Raw genomic sequence first — 18,074 nt, forward strand, 5'->3', positions numbered from 1 at the left:
ATCAGATTGCTTGCCATCTTTGGGACTGAGGGGGGATGGAGAGAGAAAAAAACTTGAAACTCAAATTTCTTACAAAAATGAATACTGAGAAATTTCTTTACATGAAATTGGAAAGAAGAAAATGCTCTGAGGGAGAAAGAGACAGAGATAGACAATGAGAGAGATAGAGAAACAGAGAGTGTCAGGACTAAGAGGATTAGTCAGAGGACAGGAACACAAACAAAGGAAATAAATTGAAGGATGGGCATTTTTGCACAATATTTGTCTCTGGTTCTTTTGTGTGCATTTATACTATTTTAACAAAGACTCAAGAATGGCTTCTTTCCTTTCTTAAATGATGTTGCAGCACACAGACTTTAGGTTGCATCTTTAAAGATAGCACACTCTACTTGTATTTATATCTGGCAGCATGATGATTGGAATCAGCATTTAATTAATTATGCATATTAAACAACTGCAATCATACTTACAGTTTAATACTTAGAATGTCTGCTGGGATCCTTTGTGACTTTAGAATCTTGGATTAAAGAGCGTGTGCAGATGTTCCATTATAGCAGCTGATTTATCAAGGAGGCCATACTTGAAGTGCTCTTCAGATTTACTAGAAGAGAATTTTGTGAAATTATGCCTATTTTGCTGATATATTTCTTGCATTGAAAAGGAGGGAAAAAACTTTGCATTTTATCCTCAGAATTCAAACTGGCTGCCATGTAAAATTTGTATATAATTACTCATTAAGTTGCTCTGCTTTTTTAATGTCTGCATGACCTTTGAATGGCAAAGTTTTCTGAGCCTCAGTTTCCTCATCTGAAAAAAGGATATCTATTAGTTGACTTTTAAGCATCCCTTCTAGGTCTTTATATTTTCCTTATTCCTGAAGATTTTCCTTATTACTCAAAGTGCTGATAACTTCTTCCCACCAGCAAATGACTATTTTTACTTTATATGCACTGTATGTATCTCTATCTCTATCTCTATCTCTATCTCTATCTCTATCTCTATCTCTATCTCTGTCTCTGTCTCTGTCTCTATCTCTATCTCTCTCTATCTATCTCTATCTCTATCATCTCTATCTCTATCTATCTCTATCATCTCTATCTCTATCTCTCTATCTCTCTATCTATTGAGAGAGGCTATGTTATACAATGAATAGTGAGCCTCTTCCCAATTTCAAATCTAGTCTCAGACACTTATTAGCTTCTGTGACCCTGAGCAAGTCACTACACTCTTTTCTCTTCAGTATCTCATCCATAAAATGAGCTGGAGAAGAAAATGTCAAGCCACTCCGGTGTCTGTGCCTAGAATACTACAAATGGGGTCAGGATGAGTCTGAAATGACTGAAATGACAAATGATAGCAACAACAATTTAATGTATACTTTTATGTATACATATTGTTCAAAAGGAGGGTAATCTTTTTGCAGATAAGGATTGTTTTATGAATTGTTTTTGTATCCCCAGTCTTGATTATGACTTGCTTCTCTTCTCCAGCATATAAAACTAAAGATTAAGGGGAGTTTTTGTTATAGAATTATAAGAGCAAAATCATGACCTGCTCTATGATCAGACTCATACATCCCATACTGTAGCAATGTTCTAAGTTAATCATTAAAGATTACCGGAACTTTAAAACTAAATTAATGAGATTACCTGGTCTTTTTCTCTCAACAACATATTTGTGTTGTTATATGAATATTATCTGTTATATGAATGTTCTCTGTACTGGCAAATGGCCATTGTGTGGATTTAATATGAAGTATTTAAAAAGAGATTTGGGGAAATGGAAAGATAATATTTAAATGAGCACAAGTATCTGGTTTGAAAATCATCCCCCTCCCATCCCCAAACTCCCATCTGACACTGAAGTTTAGAAATGCAGACCATATTGTTGGTGATGATTAGAAAAGATGTTCAGCAACTTCATCGTTAAATGTCCAAATGCAAAGGTTCATTCTGAATCTCAGAGAAAAACCTCATCTTTCTGCATAATCATTATGTCAACAGGGCAGAACAGTTATTTATCCTGCAGGTGCATTCATTTTTCATTCTCTCTCAGCTTGACCTGCTTATAGTCCAAACAGAAAGTGGAAAGAAGGTTCTTTAGTTTTTAGATTAAATAACTCTTATCAATGCATGTTAATCAGTTGTTTCAGTCATGTCTGACTCTTCATAACCCCATTTGGGGTTTCCATGGCAAAAATACCATAGTGGTTTGTCATTTTCTCCTCTAGATTATTTAACAGATGAGGAAACTGAGTTAAAAAGAGTAAAGTGACTTGCCTAGAATACACAGTAGGTAACCGAGGCCAGATTTGATCTACTTTGTCATATAGATGTTCTTATCAAAATCTAGAAACCACAGAATATTAAACTCTTTAAAAAAGGATGGGAGCTAGTAGGAGGTAGTACCACTTCCACCTTGTTTACATATTTAAGAGACTAGCTTGAAGTAAAGAACATTTATCTTGGTTTAATTTGAATCTATGAAATAGAAGAGGAAGACAAGTAGGATTCAATTACCCCAGCTGTTACTTCTTCCTTATAATTATTGTATTTATTTTGAGATTTACAGCTGTATGAAAGAAAATTAGGAAACAAAATTCTGAAATGCTTTTTCAGTCCTTAGATATAATGATTACATTGTGATTAATAAGTTTCATACACCATTTGTCCAAGATAATGAGCTCTATCTTCACTCTACTTTTGGCGCTTATCTCAGATTTTCAGTTACCTTACCCACTTTGAGTAAAGAAAGACTTTTGAAAACTTCAGAGCTGAGGATCTCACCCATCAAGTGAGTGAAAGCCCCCACTATAACAAGCTCAATTGTGAAGGCAATAAGTAATAATATCTCTGCATCAAAAGCTTTTGACCAGAGACAGCTGCTGCTGCTGCTGATGATGATTTGAGAAATTGAGGGAGAGTGTTGGGAAAGGAGGTGGTCATACTGCACATTCTACACAGGCAAACTTCATCCATCTTACTTAGTTCATTAGTAAGACAATATGCATTTATTAGGAGCCTACTATTGTCTAGGCGCTATATTAAGATGAGATACAAAGAAATATAGTACCAATTCACAGGGAACTCACAATAGAATGTTTGGGAGGTGGGGTGGGAGAAATATATACAATTAACTATGTATAAACAAGCTATGAACTAGATAAAAAGGAGATTGTCTCATAGGGATGGCACTAAAATTAAGGAAGTCTGGGAATGGACTCCTGAAGGAGACACTCTAGCTTAGACTTGTAAGAAAATAAGAGGCAAAAAAGGTGAAAGAAAAGGATTCTAGTTATAGAGAATATCAAAAGAAAATGCTTGGAGTGGGAGGTGTAAGATGACTGGAAATATAGGAAAGGACCAGGTTACAAAGGACTTTAGAAGCCAGAGTATTTCATATTTGAACCCAGAGACAACAGAGCACCACCAGAGGTTAGTGACATGGGAAGTGACGTGGTCAGAACAACATTTTAGGAAAACCACTTTGGCAGCTAACTGGATTGAATTAGATGGAAAGGAGAAAATATTTATCCAGCAAATATTTATTAATTGTTAAGCTATCAGCAAGTGTCATTTTATAGTGTGATTTTTCATCATGTTCTTTCCTACTGAGGCCCTCTAATGTGTCAGCAAGGGGTAGCCATGATTTTTTCTCAGTCTCTGTCTACAGTTCTCCACAAAAGTTCAATGTATTCTTCGAAACTCTTGACCAGAAGTATATCAGGAGTGAGGTTCCTCAGGTTAATATTTCCTTCAGAGGGTTATCTTACAGCTTTAACTTTGTGTGATGAACCCCTTTGCCATCTGGTGATGCCTATGGACCTCTTCTCAGAATAATGTTTTTAAATGCATAAAATAAAATACAAGGGACTTCAAAAGAAAACAATAATTTTGAAATGGTTATCAAAATGTTTTTAAAAGTTTACAAGTATCTGTTAGGGTTTATTACTGTTCCTGATTTGAACTGGTGATGCTTGCTATGTCCAGCTCTAATTCAGAGCATAAAGTAGATTTCATTTCGGTTTGCTTCCTTCCAATGTTTCTGCTGCTTTCTGAGGTCAAAGAATTTTGCCTATTTATACATTCTCATACTAGTTAGAACAAGAGCAGCTTTCATACCTTTGTCTTCTCTACTTTCAGCACCTGGACAATATGGTTTTGACCCATAGCAATACCTCTAACAGGTCAAGAGATGGGTTCTTACCCTCTTTTTTAGTCCTTGACCCTTTGACAGTCTGATGACTACAGTGGATCCCCTTTCATAACATTTTTAAATAGTTGAAGGAATTCCTAAATTTCAGTTAGATTTTAGTGGAAGTAAAAAATGTAACTGTTTTCCCCCATCCAAACTCATGGATCCAGTGAAATTTACCTTGAACTCCAGGTTAAAAAACCTTGTCTAGGGGCTTGTTAGATTTTTCCCCTCCCTCATTACCAACAACTCTTCCAGAACATGCAATTCCCTTGCAAAATAACCAATGGTTTTTTTTAGTGATAAAGAATTGGAAATTGAGGGCATGCCCATTAAATTGGGGAAAGGTTGAAAAAATTATGGAATATGAATTACACGGATTCCTATTGTTCTGAAAGAAATCATGAGTGAGAGGATTTTAGAAAAGCCTGGAAAGACTTCTATGAATTGAAGTTGAGTGAAGTAAGAAGAACCAGGAGAATATTGTAAACATAGGCAGCAGCATTATGTGGTAATCAACTGTGATGGACTTAGCTCTTCTCAGTGGTATAGTTCAAAGACAGTTCTAGAAGATTTATGATGGAAAATGCCATCCACATCCAGAGAAAGAACTATGGAGTCTGAACACAGACCAAAGCACACTATTTTCAATTTTTTATATTTGTTTTGTGCTTTTTTCCTCTCATGGTTTTTCCACCTTTTAATTCTGATTCTTCTTTTACAATATGTCTAATATGGAAATATAGCTAACATGATTGTGCATGTATAACATAAATCAGATTACTCACTATTAAGGGGAGGGGAGGAGAAGGGGAGGGAGGAAAATTCTGAAGTCAAAATTTTACAAAAAGATGGGTTAAAAATTATCTTTTCATGTAATTGGACAGAAATAAAGAGCAATTTTAAAAAATAATACCTGAGTAGGATTAGACAAGTTATTCAGTGATGTTTCCTCACAGCAGATTAGGTGAATGGAATGGAATAGATGCCAAACATTCCCCTCCAAGAAGGAGAAAATTTTACTCTCTTCATTATAATAGTGTTTTTTTCCCCAGAGCTTGGATTCTAAATGTTCCTAAAATGTCCAGTAGTCAACATTGGTTTGGTTTTTACAAGATGACTTAAGGGGTAGGCTAGAATCCATACTTAGGAACTCTAGAGAGATTCTTTGCAATGCTAAATTAATACCAGGCAGTAGAAAATATTGAGTTGGAGATATATATCTTTATCAAAGACCTTTGTCACTATCATGGATGATGTCTAATCAAAGTCTACATGAAGGAGGGACTCCACAAGGAAGGTAGGGTTCTACAGTTACTTCAGTTTGAAGATGACATTATACTAATTTCATTGAGCTACAAAAAACTACAGTCTCCCAAATGAGATCCACACAGAAAAAAACCAAGCTGATGAAGAATGCTTCTTTTCTAGATTGTGATTGAGTTAAAAGGACAGTCTGTTAATTTAGTATTAATTTGTATATCTTAAATTGACATAGCATTTGGATTAGTTGAGTCCATGATTCAACAGAAGGAAAAAAAGTTGACAAGGTGTCATCTGAGAACTAGTATAGAACTTTCAATAATCCCTAAATGCTCTCTGAAAGAAAATCCCATAATACACATCCTTAATAAATATGGGAAGGATCTCATGATTTTACTTGTCTACAGATCATGGAAATCTCTCAAAAAGCAAAATTATAGCCAATCAACAGGGCAATTGGGAAATGTGGAATGACTCTAAGAAGACTATAGCACATTGCCAACAATGACATGAATAAGAAGTGGTATCAATAAAAATGAATGAAAAGGAGTTCAAAAGAGAATTCAAATGGAAATGTTTCAGTTTTCTGATATGGCATTTCTAGACATTCAAGTGCCAGAGCCATAAAGTGGTGAAGTCAGCACAACAACTGTAAACTTAATGTAGCTTAATGCCTCTTCTCTCCCACAGTTTTTTTAGAAGCACCTCAAAAACTGAGCTAGATCTGGCAATGCATGTGTCAGCCTCATCATCTATGAATATAATTCCAGAAAATATTCTGTCAAGGTAAGTGAATTTATCCACAACATTCTAAACTTTTCTATTTACTGTGACCAATGGTTACACATATGAATAGTGTAGTGCTGGCCTCTATTTTCTTGATGTTGATTGTGAGATCAAAATTAGCTTAAGCAGTAGAGAATCAATCCATACTCTTGTATCTCAATATTAGAGGCTATATTGAGTGTACAATCACCTACAAACAAAAAATTGAGCACTCAGTCTCCCTCTACATTGGCCATGATGTATAACCTTTTCAGGTTAGATAGTTACCATCAGTGCAGTAGTTAACCTTGATGTCAATTTTCATTGACAATGAACAGTTCTGACAACATCAAGGAAATTATCAAGCTAAAAAGCAGAGAACCAAGCACACTGTCCTGCTTCACTCCACTGGTAACTGGGAAAGTTTGAGAGCATTATCTTTCATCCAGAATCTGGGCAAATATGCCATCATGAAAATGGTAAACAAGACTGAAGAACTTTTCTGGGAAACCAAATTTTGCTATGATCTTTCACAAGCTCTCATAACTGACAGTTTGGTCATGTTAAAAGAACATTTTATACAAACCTCAAACCTATGTTTACCATTCTTCTGCTCTTTCTGAACTCAAGCTGGCTTGAGATAACTATCTTCCAGTGTATAAAGGAGGACTCTGGAAATAATCTTGTCAGCAATGACTAAGTGATTGTCATAGGACAGCCTGCTTCCTTTACTTTTGCAGAGATTCTGAAGATTACCTGGCAAGATAAGGTATTGAACACTGAGTTTCTCTCTTAAGGTGAACTGCCATGAATTCAAACTCTACTGCAGAGAAAACAACTCGGCAGAGAATGAGTCACTGGCTGACTATAAAATCCAAATGCCAAATACACTTTTACTTAAAAGATTATTTTATGGAGAACTCACACATGGTGGTCAGAAGAAACAGTACAAAGACACTTTGAAAGTTTTTCTAAAGAACTTTGGCACTGATTGTGAGGCTTGGCACACATTACCCTAGGACTTCCCAACACAGCATGCCTACATCAAAGACACAGCACTCTAAGAGCAATGCAAAATTGCAGTAGCACAAAGGAAACATCAGCTATACAAATCCAGAGACATGTCCATCTCAAATGTTTAAATTGACTGTCTGTGCTCAACCTATGGTAGAGCCTTCCAGGTTTGCATTGTCAGTCACATTTGAATATATCCTGCCCCCCAAATTGTGATGTCATTGGTACTCTTAAAAAACAAAGAATGAACAACAACAACATGAAAAGAAATTAGGCCAATCACATGCCAAGAATGGTGGAAGGCCAAAGGATAAGATGAAATTTGTTCTGGTGCCCAAACAATAACAAATGATCTGGAGGAGGGTCCCTGGTGCATTGTGTGATACCTATAAGGAAGATTTGTAGAAGGAAATGAATAAGGGTCACACAGAACAAGGTATTCGACCATGGATCTGTTGAAGTTTTGAAGTGAGCAGGGATATCCCTACGAATTTGTTCTCAATATAATTAAGAAATATATTTTTCTCACAAAAAGGAAGGAATAACAGGAAGGGAAAGGCAGGGAAATCTCATAAGGAGGGAAAAAGGGAGAAAGGGAGAAAGGAAAGGCTTTGTCGACTACATATACTTGGGGACAAGGAAATGAGTTGACATTGAGGGACAATTCTATATTCAACCAAAAAAACTATTCTTCCTCCTCTATAATGCTAATTCCAGCCCCATCCTTTCACTCTTGAACCTGATAATCACCCAGAATTTCCTAAACAGCAACCAAGGTTTCCACTGTTTGGCACCAACCACTGCTTTAGGGACCAAATTTTAATCTTAAGCCTCTGCTTTTCCTTGTGCTTTAAGGATTGAAAACTATTTCTGGGATCCCCAAAAATCAGAAATGAAGAAATAGTTAAATGAGGTAATTAAATGGTCCTTTTCCTCTCTTCATAAAAAAGCCAACTCAGAAATATTGATTTGCAAATAAAGTCTTTTGTGGTTATATATCCAGTCTTGTTCCCTTGAATAAACCTTCTCTAATCTCATAGAATGCTCTCCATCTTCACCTCTGCCTTCTATAATCCTTGAGTTAGTTGTCATCCCCTGCAAGAGGCTTTGATTCTTCTCTCTATCATTAATTCTATCACCTTATCACAAATTATTTTATAGCTACTATCTATCTCTTGACTTGAATATATTTGTATGTGCGCATGACAGTTTTGAGACAATAGACTGTAATCTCCATAAGGGAAGAGATTGTTTGATTTGGAGGCTTACATCCCTAATATTCATCAAAATGTCTGCATATCCAAAGTTTATTGAAGTCAGTCTTCTTACCAATCCTTTCTACTTCAAGGATCACAAAGGTAGTAACTATTATTCCAATAGTAACAAAATTAACAGGGCCTTACTGAAAGCCAGAAATGGTTCTGGGAGTACCCAATCAAGAATTCACTGGCAGGATTTTGTTCTGAATCTGACACCTCCCCAGATCTGAGCAAATATAAAGAAAAAAGATCTTTATCTATAATAGCCCTAGCTTCAATCATTCCTCATTTAGCATTTATCAGGTTTTTCAGAGTTCTTACTTCTTTGACTTTCTTTGCAAATTCCAGGATTGAAACCAATCTTGGAATAAGAAAATATTTTTGGTTAAAGAACAACTTACCTTTTTTGTGTACAAAACCTTGCACATTGTAGACACTTAATAAATGCTTGTTGAATCAAATTTCCAAAGGTAAGACTTTATTATAACCAATAGAAACTTCTTTTTCAGCCAGATTGGGATGCATCTTCCTCTTTCCTCTCCCCTTGCTCATCTTGGAGATATACAGATTGAAACCATGCAATAATTTACCTAAATTATTGACACATAATATATTTTGTGATTGAGGTCAGTATCTCATATATGAAAATTGTAGGGAGGGAAAAATTCACAAAGCTGTCCTATCATAGCAGCAAAAAAAATTTGACTATAGCTCACCCTCATCTCATGTGCTTGAGGAAACTGCAAGATTTGCATTCAGTAACTGTTCTCTATGATCTTTGCAGCCATTTACTTTTCCTTCTAACAGTTAATCTAATAGTCTTGCAGGAATGGAAACAAAATTATGTCAAGCATTAGCAATGATTGAGTAGGTAGCAGATGAATGTGAAGACAAATATGTCAAGGTCTTGGATTCATAGAATTTGCTACAGAGAAATAAATGATGGAGCTATTTTTCTGGAGCATAAGAAATGGATGCTGCTCATTAAACACATGTTTAATTTCCCCGAAATGTGCTCCCTATGCAAATATATTAAAAGCACAAAATCAGAGCTTTTATTCAGTGACTTCAAAATTAGAGCCCCTCTTTAAATTCTACCCTAATCAAAATTAATAGCATGACACTATGTAAAGCATGAGGTGTCCAAAGAAATTATAGTTTGATTTCACCATGTGAAAGTGTTGCCAATTGATTCTGAGACTGCTCCAACAATCCCATTGCTTGCTTTTATATTATTATTTACTGCTTTGTCATTTTCCATATTTTGCTGGCAAATTTTGTTTCAGTCTAACCAATATAAAAGGAAAGCTATTAGTATGTTCTGGGAGTGGGAGGAATGGTAGTTAGTTAAGCAAGATTTTAATGAGGATATGGAAAGGAAAATGAAAAATACTATGCCACCAGGACAGAAGCTCACTTTTATATACTCAGAACTGTTCTGAATGTATTCCCAATCTTCTTGGAGGAGTCAAATTAGGTAGTTGTTTTCATCCTTTTTCCTCAAGGGTCACTGTTAGTACTTTCAACTTGGGAAAGATAATTCTGCAAATACAATACAGATAATGACAAGTTACTTAACATGCTTGAAGAAAGACAGAGGTCTTCTTTTTCAACTTTCTTGTCTCCTTGGCAATGCTTTAATTCTAAAGAAATCAAGGACTCAAGATGTGATCTATAGAATGTGTTTTAGAAGACTAATCTAATTCCCTCTCTTTAAAGATGAGGAAACTAAAGTCCAGAGAGGTTAAGTCATTTGCCCAAGGTGACCCAGTTAATAACAAAACTGGGATTTTAACTCAACTTTTTCAATTTCAATATCCTTTGTTACCCCAAACAGGAAAACAGATTTAATAGGACAAATCTACCTTAATGAAAATACATACTCCAATGTGAAAGAGATAGTTTCTTCCTATGTGTTATAATCAGTCACAATTACTTCTGCTTGATAAATGATTATAATGATGATTGTTACATGATTGTAATATTTCAAGGACCTTGGATTTTTCATCAGCATGGGTGCTCTTCCCATTATTAATCATAACTCGTTCCATACTTCATTGGAAGAGCTTCCTATACTGCTACAGCGAAAAAAAGCCTACTGCCTGGTAGGTAAGCTTTGGGTGACAAGATCTCATGATCTAACCTGGCTTGGTTTAAAAGCCTTTGTCAGTCATTACAGTATAGCCCTGTTCACCATGCTTATAGATTTATGGACGAAAGTGCCACTTCTCCCCTAGCAGTGACTGTATTTGTATTATTATTATTATTATGTCTCCAAAACTGGAAAGCAGAGACTGTTACTTGGTCCCATTTGGGAAGGTAGGATCCAGTAGAATCCAATAGCTCAATCCAAATCAATTCAACAAGAATTTATTAAGCCCCTGATGTTGTAAAGTACACTGTGAATACAAAGACAAAATAAAAAGCAATCTCTTTCCTCAAGAAGAGAATAATACATGTTAAACAAATAAGTAAATGTATATGTGAATGTTTGAGGAAGCAAAGGATACTGACAACTAAGGGAGGAATCAGGAAAGACTTTCTGTTGGAGGTGAGCATGGAAGGAAGCCAGGGATTCTAAGACTGAAGAAAGAAGAGAGTGAATTTCAAGTATGAGGGACAGTCTGTTACAAAGGCACAGAGACCAGAGATGAAGTGCCAAATTCAAAGAACAGCACACAAGTCAGTTTGGCCAAAATGGAGAGAAACTATACAAAATAAATTGGGAAATAAAGTTATAAAGGCACAGAGATCAGAGATGAAGTGCCAAAATCAAGGATTAGCACACAAGTCACTTTGGCCAAAATTGAGAGAAACTGTATGAAATAAATTGGGAAACAAAATCTGACAGATGATTATGAAGGGTTTTAAATGTATCTTTTCCTGGAAGTCTCGGGAGGGGCAGCTAGGTGGTGCAGTGGATAGAGAACAGCTCTGGAGTAAGGAGGACTTCCAGTCTCAGACACTTAATAATTACCTGGGCAAGTCACTTAACCCCATTGCCTTGCAAAAACAGGAAAAAGAAGAAGAACAATTTTTAAAAAAGAATAGAATCCTCAGGAAGACACTGAAGATATTTGAAGAGTGGGAATAACAAAGTCAGAACTATAGCTGTAACTAGATTATTTGGGCAAATGTATAGAGGATGAATCAGGGAAGATAATTAGAAATCAGGAATTCAACTAAAAGACTGCTGCAATAGTTGAAGAAAGAAGTAATGAGGTTCTAAACTAGGGTAGAAGGTGTGTGGATAGAAAAAAGGGAAAATAAAAGACAAAACTGACAAAACTTGACAACAAATCAGGCTAAAAAGTAAGGGAAAAAAACTTTCAGGTCATATGACCAATAAGATCAAGGACTAGACCTTTTCTTGGGTCCTTACAACCTCTCAAACCTCTCCCTAAAATAGATGTGTGCCAGAGATAAAGCAATTTCAATTGCCTTCACAGTCTGTGACATCAGGAACTCAAAGTAAAGAGTCAATGAACTAACAGCAAGAAAAAGTCAATATTCCCTTACCCCCAATGAGCACTCATTCAGCACCTGTTCCCCCACTATTCACCACACTTCCCTTAGCAGAATTGTATGAGGGGTGCAAGAGGACCAGCATCTTTGGTGTGAGGGATGTTGAATGCTTTTCAGAGATGCTCATTCACTTTTGGTGTCCACCTTTCATGCAATTCTCACTTGTCACTCCAAGAAGCTGTAGCATGCACAGTGACTGCACCCTCAGCAGATGGGCTAAACCAGGTTGAGAAAAGCTAATAGGACTCAAACTCATCAATGAGTTATAGGGATGTCTATCCCAAGCAAGTGAAGACGCTCCTCAACAGAATGGGAAGATATAGACCATTTTTTCAATGGCTTGTGAAGGTGACTGAAGCAGATATTATGAAGCTCTTAGAGCTTGGTCAGACATCAAAGATATAAAGATCATCCACTGCATCCTGAGCCTTTGCCAATAGTCTGGACTTTTTTCTGCCACTGGACTCTGATGACTCTGGAAGAGAAAGGTTGACAACTTTGTGCAACTGAACCTTACTTCAATCCAATTCACTCTCAAATCAAGACATCACCCATGATGCCATTGTTCCTCTCTGAAAACAATGTAAAAACACAAGCAGAGCAAGACAACTCAAAGACTTACAAAAGAGGTTCATATTTCAAATATATTGTAGTCCCTCCTTTCTCTTCCCAATGCCTCAGAGCTCCAAACTCTAAAAAAGCAACAATTTGCTCCAGCTGTTTTAACCAGATGGCAACATTCTATGCCACAACATAACTCTACAGAGGAATGAAGTAACAAAGGAAACAGGGCAGAATATGCATCCCTTTGTTACCAAACCAACAATATGTCTTTGCTTGTACAAGAACCCAACTCCAGCCCCAACCCACCCCCTCTTCTAAGTGCCTTGGCAAGTCAAACCCCTAATCACAAAAGTGTGCTTAGATGGAGATAGCAGCAAAGTAGCACCAGAACATTGAGGAAAAGAGTATATGGGTAGAATATGTTGGATAGGGTCATGTGGTACTCCACTGAGCCTAAGGGAAAGAGATAATAATTCATCTGGGGCTAGTTCTATCCCCATAGATGTCATTTGGGGAAGAAATTTAGGCTGAAGGACCATGAATTACTCAGCCTGTGGAGAGCTTGAGATAGTTTATTATCTAGTCTCTAGGGAGACCACTATCAAATGGGGAGGGACTCAAGAAGTGAACAATAAGAAAGAGTAAGAGGGGGAAAAAACCCCTTAAAACTCCCAAAAATTTGAGGAAGAAGAAAACTCAAAGACTTTGAGCATTAGCAGATAAACTAAAAAAGAAGTTATTAACAGTAGAAGGAAATATAGAATCTAGATAGTAGAGGAGTTCCGGCATTTATAATAAAGTATTGTGAAATAAAGGAAAATAAACCAACACCTAATGAGGCAGAGGAGTTTGTGAGTTTTAAAGAGATCATGAAATCACATCATACTGTTTCTGAACATTTTAAAAGAGAAATAAAAATTTTGAGAGCATACCTTATAGCCTACTAAGCTAAAATAATTGGCAGAAGAGAGAAAATCGAATCCATAATGACAAATACCACTAAAGAAATAAAAGAAAAGATAACTGGGAGTGTAAATAAAAGGAAGTGGGGGGGGCAACATGGAAGAAGCAAAAATCAAGAACATGAAAAGAGAGCATGTTCCCTTTACAAGTAAAATGTTTCCTTTCAAAAACAATATACTACTTAAGACTACTTAAGGTTTATAGGTCTTCAAAAAGAACACAAGTCAAAAATCCTGAACATCACTATATAAGCAATATCATAAGAAAACTACCCAAAGTTTCTGAACAAAGAAAACAAAGTGTTAATTGAAAGAATTTATAGATCATTTCCAGGAAAAACAAAAAACAAAACTCAAGGTTGTGAATTCTAAGACATGTGGTGGTTAAATCCAAAAATTTCATTGAGAAACATATTCTCAAGAGTCCAGGAAATAGACTTTCAAATATAAAGGTAATTAAATTTATATAACACAAAATTATTCTGTGCCCGTTAAAAAATGTAGGAGAGGGTGGCTAGGTGGTGTAAAGGATAAAGCATCGGCCTTGGAGTCAGGAGTACCTGGGTTCAAATCTGGTCTCAGATACTTAATAATTACCTAGCTGTGTGGCCTAGGGCAAGCCACTTAATTCCATTTGCCTTGCAAAAACCTAAAAAAAAAATGTAGGAGAGAATGGAATGATGTGTTCTAAAAGATAATGGAACTCAAAGTGAAGTCCAATGTAATCTACTCTGCAAATCTAAGTGCAATCATAAATGACAAAAGATAAATATTTAATAATAAAAAAGTGTTAAAAAGATTCTTAGAAAGAAAACAAGACATGAAGATGTTACTTGTTTTCAAACACACCAGACAATAAAAATACAAGAGAAAACAAATACAACAACCAAAGATAACCAAAAAAGAAAATAACAGGTCTATTTAGGAGACAAGGATAAAAGCAAAAGTCAAATAGGAGTGGTACTGGAGAAATAATCCTGCAATATCATGGACTATAACTTACAACAACCTGCCTACATATAAATCAATGTACTTTGTGAGACTAAATTACAAAATGAGAAGAATCATTAAAAACAGAAAGAAGAAGTAGCTATAGAGGAATATATGATGTACCCTAATAGAGATAAAGGTTAACATGAATAGAAAATAACTCCTGTGATATTTTTCAGAGAAAGGCATTTACAGGAGAATGAGTAAGAAGACAAAAGAGAAAAATGAAAAAAAGAGGTTGAAAAACCTTAAGCGTTTTCTTGAGGAAAAGGTCCCACTGCTTCTTTGGAAGAAGAGAGGTATTCTATCAGTGGAAATGATAACCTAATAATAGGCTTGATCTGCAGGAATTTAGTGCTTAGAAAGAATACTTATTCTGCTTCAGGAGAAGGGAATTCAAAATTCCTAGAGGTAAGTGGGACTCAGAAGGTTGGTAGGGCATAGATCCAGGGAAGAAATTCCAAGGCAAATTAGGGAAAAATGACCTAGACAAGGGCAAAGGTCAATAATGACCTGCAATATTCAGATAGATAGGAAGAATTCTACTATGTGGCAATATCCTCCCTATCATCTGCATTTATTGGTATTCTTATAAGAGTGAGGCACAACAATACCCTTTCATCCAGCAATACCACTACTTGGTCTATACCCTGAAGAGATTATAAAAAAGGATAAAAAGATCACTTGTACAAAAATATTCATAGCAGCCCTGTTTGTGCTGGCAAAGAATTGGAAATTAAGTGAATGACCTTCAATTGGGGAATGGCTTCACAAACTGTGGTATATGTATGTGATGGAACACTATTGTTCTATTAGAAACCAGGAGGGATGGGAATTCAGGGAAGCCTGAAAGGATTTACATGAACTTATGCTGAGTGAGATGAGCAGAACCAGAACATTACACCCTGACAGCAACATGGGGGTGATGATCAACCTTGATGGACTTGCTCATTCCATCAGTGCAACAATCAGGGACAGTTTTGAGCTATCTGCAATGGAGAATACCATCTGTATCAGAAAAAGAATTCTGGAGTTTGAACAAAGACCAAAGACTATTACCTTCAATTTTAAAACAAGTTATCTTACTATATAATTTTGCAGTCTCTTATGTTTTATTTTTCTTCCTTAAGGATATGATTCCCCTCTCATCACATTCAACCTAGATCAATGTATATTATGAAAACAACTAACAGATTGTCTTCTGTGGGGGGTGGGAGGAGGGAAGCAAGATTAGGGGAAAAATTGTAAAATTCAAAATAAATAAAATTTTTCTAAAAAAGAAAAGAGGCACAACAAGATAAGAGACCAGAAGGTAAGATCCACATGGCAATAATAGAAATAGAATCCAAAGTAGGTATCCCAAGTTTTAATTACATGAGGAATATGGCTGATAAAAATATTCAATCATAACAAGGGTCATGGAATCAAAGAAACAAAGTTTAGAAACAACAGAAGGGAAAGATAAATGAAGAGGGGAGAGAGCAGCTGGTGGTGCAGAGGATAGAACACTGACCCTTGAGTCAGGAGGACCTGAGTTCAATCAAGCATCAGACACTTAATAATTTCCCAGAAAATTCCACAATATATTGCTTACAAGAAACACATTTAAAAACAAAGATAATGACATAATAAGAATGAGAGACTGGAAGGAAATTTATCATGTATCCTATGAATCCAAAAAAGCAGAAGTTGAAATCATGTCAAAACAAATATTTAAAACATAAAAAAAGAATAAACAAGGAAACTGCATTTTGCTGAAAGGAACCATAAACAATTTTGCTGAAAATAATCATAGACAACAAACCACTATGAGTATTTGATAAAAACAGGAAACAAATTACTTAGGAAAGAATTTGCTATTTGATTTAAAAAAAAAACTACTGGGAAAACTGCTTAGCAAACTGATAGAATTTAGCAACACCTTACACTATATTTTATAATATATTTTAAATAAATATATAATCTTAATATTATAGATCATGCTATTAAAAAATTAGAAGAGAAATAGATTACCTTATAATTCTGAGTAGGAGATACATAATAAACCAAGCAAGGAATAGAGGCAATCATAAAAGGTAAAATAGATCATTTTGATTTCATGAATTTGAAAACTGTCTGGATTGACACAATTAATGTATTTAGGATAAGAGGGGAAGTGGTCAAATGTAGAAAAAATATCTTCATATCAAATTTCTCTGATAAGGATTTGATATATAATAAAGTGTTTAGCACAATGCCTGGTACTTAGCAATGTAAAAATGTTATTATTATTATTGTTGTTGTTGTATTTATTAGAAAGATGTCAGATAGATGAATAGATCGATAGATTACAAATAAGCATTCCTCAATAGATAAATGGTCAAAAATATGAACAATTAAGAAAAGAAAAATTACAAACTATTAATACCCTACATAAAATAATGTCCCAAATCACTAAAACAAGAGAAATTCACTCCAAAACAAAACAAAGTTTCACTTCATACCCCTGTAAATTGGCAAAGGTGACAATGAAGATAAAGAGTTAGTGTTGGAGAGGTTTGGGAAAATAAACACACAAGAGCATTGTTGATGTAGTTGTGAACTGGTGCAACTATTTTGAAAAATAGTTTGGAATTATTCATATAATGTGACTAAAATTATCACATTCTTGACCTATTACTTTACTGAGTTTCTATCCTAAGGAAGCTATTGGTAAGAAGAAAATCCTCACATAGACCAAAAAAATTATTAAAGTACTTATATGGTAGCAAAGAATTGTGAAAAATAGATTCTTATTGGGGAATGATTAAACAAATATGAATGCAATGGAATATTACCATGTAGTATATTATGTGTAATTATGAATATGCTAAATAAAAAGGTGATGCTGAGTAAAATGAACAGATCCAAGAAATGATATAAAGAATTGCAATGTAAAAGAATACACACAGCAAAAAAGTGAATGTTTTACAATTATAAAGAACAAACATGACTCAAAAGAAGAGATGATAAAATTCCCAATTCATCTCTTCCAGCTGCTACAAATGTTTTAGAACTTTTTCAATATATTGATCAGTTTTGTTGATTTGTCTTACATTTTTTTTATCATTAAAAAAAATGCTATTTCTTATACTTGATGACTCTTTAGAAATCATCCCAGGGAAGAAAAAGGACAGTAGGGAAAAACATGGTGATGTAAAAACAAAACAAATGAATAAAAAACTAACTTTAAAATAAATGAATAAAATATGAGAGAAAACAAAGCTTCAAGGATGGCACCAAGCTTACATATCTGAGTGTCCAAAAGTATAAAAGTACCCTCAACAAAATTAGGAAAGTTTGGAGAAAAGGATTTAGGGAGAAGAAAAATGAATTCTCTTCTTTATGTATTGGATTTGAGTTGTAGAAGTTTTCTAATTCAGAGGTTCCCTACACCAATGAAAGCATGATAATCCAACTGAAAAATAAAAGATCCATCCTATTAGATTTGATCCATCATTAGCCTAAATAATTCCTTTTGGTTTGTGACTTATCAGATGCATTAATTATTTATCCTATT

General features: G+C 35.1%; 1 long non-coding RNA gene across 2 annotated transcripts; it reads right to left on the reverse strand.

Annotated features, from left to right (window-relative positions):
- Positions 1–494: 494 nt before the first annotated feature.
- Positions 495–12,727, reverse strand: LOC141488954 (uncharacterized). Of its 2 annotated transcripts, none has more exons than XR_012468871.1 (3): positions 12,643–12,727; positions 9,913–10,037; positions 495–601 (listed from the first exon to the last, which is right to left on the reverse strand). It is a non-coding gene; the product is annotated as an uncharacterized LOC141488954 (long non-coding RNA). The 2 variants fall into 2 exon arrangements; XR_012468872.1 differs by lacking the exon at positions 495–601 and adding an exon at positions 9,004–9,085.
- Positions 12,728–18,074: the final 5,347 nt, after the last annotated feature.

Source organism: Macrotis lagotis, chromosome 1 (assembly GCF_037893015.1).
Source record: "Macrotis lagotis isolate mMagLag1 chromosome 1, bilby.v1.9.chrom.fasta, whole genome shotgun sequence".
In the NCBI taxonomy this organism is placed as follows: Eukaryota; Metazoa; Chordata; class Mammalia; order Peramelemorphia; family Peramelidae; genus Macrotis; species Macrotis lagotis.